The sequence below is a fragment of the Trachymyrmex septentrionalis genome, unplaced genomic scaffold (assembly GCF_001594115.1).
Source record: "Trachymyrmex septentrionalis isolate Tsep2-gDNA-1 unplaced genomic scaffold, Tsep1.0 scaffold13, whole genome shotgun sequence".
NCBI classification, from domain to species: domain Eukaryota; kingdom Metazoa; phylum Arthropoda; class Insecta; order Hymenoptera; family Formicidae; genus Trachymyrmex; species Trachymyrmex septentrionalis.
Window position 1 is genome coordinate 5,282,800 of NW_017304438.1, and position 2,143 is coordinate 5,284,942.

The following is a 2,143-nucleotide window of genomic DNA, read 5'->3' on the forward strand; positions in this document are numbered from 1 at the left end:
TAAGTCTTTTTAGAACGAAAACCGGTGATTCTTTATAACAATTTTTAATTAATAGATTATCTTTTATATATTATTTATCAATTATTTCAGTTTCTCTCTATTTACATTTTAGGTTTTCAATTAATTTTTCCATTTTCTAGATTATCCTTCACTGCAAAATTGCTAATGTTAACATTTTTGAATGGCATTGAATGTAAACGTGAAAAATGTAAATTTTTAAATTTTAAGCTGCGCTTAAAGTTACGGTTCTTGTCATGATATACAGAGTGTTCTCAACTTTAGTAATAAGAATTATGAGATGTTATAGGACGATAATATATTATGTCTTGGATCTTTATAATGGCAATGACTTTTCAAGATGTCACTACGACTTAACAAGACCCTTCTTTATCTTTTTTATTGCAATCAATTTCTTTCTTACGTTACCAAGTAATTTTTTATTATTGCTTGCTAAGCGATTATCATAACCTTCACTAAGAAAAATTCTTGGTAAGAAATCTACAAACCAGAAAATTCTGATCATATCAATCAGAATTCTCTGGTTTGTCCATTATCTCTCAACTAGAGTTATAATAGATTCAACCAAAAAATCCTAATTTGTCCATTTCCAGAATTCCAATTAAAGCAAAGACTCTTTCTTCTTTACCAAACTCTTTTAAAGCGCTATATAATTTTAGTTATGCAAAAAACATCTGCAGAATAATAATTAACAGGTTTATCAACAATTATTGTTAAAAGTTTTTATTTTATCACGATAGTTATATTGCAGAATTTTATGTACTTCTATAATTTCTGATTTATTGATTTGTACTTTCTTGTTGAATACTACGATTTAACTAAGTTCCTTGAAGAGCAGATGAAATGCAAGAAAAAAAGCACGTTTTCCATGCGGATTAAATTGAATTGAAATGTCACGGTTTACTAAAAACTAATGAATAGTTTATTTTATTTGCTCATCCATCGATCAATGCGGAAGTAAAGAAAAAAAATTTTTAATGAGTTTCTCCACCGTCGAGGATTTCTGCTGACTATTTCTTCAATATATTTTCTTCGTAGTTATCGGAAAAGACGATTAAATTAAGATATCTGTCACAGCGGTCGCACTGTCTGATTATTTCTTTAGTGTTCTATACATATTCAGCATATAATTCTTCAGTGGAAAAATCGTTTGTTCAATTATCATCAAACGCTATCGTGTCGCGACATCTCGCTTGGCGACATGTTCCATGGTGTCCCGATGTCTCTCTTTAGTAACGTATAGTGACACTCTGGCTGAACACCAAGAAAACTGCTGACAAAATTTTCACGAAAGCATGTAACTCAGCCGTCGTGATATCCTTTCTAATAGGATAATAAACTGTTCATGACAACGATATAAAAAGTAGACTTCCTACACGCAAAAAAAGGACTTAGTAATATCAGTTAAATATTAGTTATTGGTTCAAATTTTGCTGTTGATAAAAGTTGGCTATTAAAGATAAAATACATTTGCTGCCGACATCCAACTTTATTAGTTAAAATTAAAAGCGTGCTTAACATAAGTTGCTAAGTAAGTGGTAACTTATGTTAAGCATGCTTCGTCACTATCTTAGCCGCGCAACCGAACATTCAATTCGCAATTGTTTCTGAGACGTTGCTGGTTATTATTTTACTCTAGCAGAGAATATTTTTCGCTGCAGTACCTAAATTTTAGCAATAAATAAATTGAGCTTTGGCAGCTACGACAATAACTGTCCCTATTATAAGGACACAGTTTTTGCCAGCTCTATTTTAACTGTGTTGACTAAATCTTTTCTCTGCTTGTATGTATGTGCAATAACCGTGGTATATAAAAAGCGAATTTGTCACCTATTATTGATGATTGTCTGGTATAACAATATATTTATATAACGATCATGTAAATAATAGTATATGAATTTTACTGAAATAATAGTGGTATAGATTTTTTAATATTATACTTAAAAAAATGTATATAATAAACAAGAAAAAAGCGTCGTATTTAGTAACACGTAAAAATTTAGTCATTCAATAAATATTTGCGTAACGATTTCTTCTTCAGTGAAACTAATGAAATATCAACGAACGCGCGTAATTTCATCTCCTCTATTTGCCATATATATACAAGTATATATATATATATATA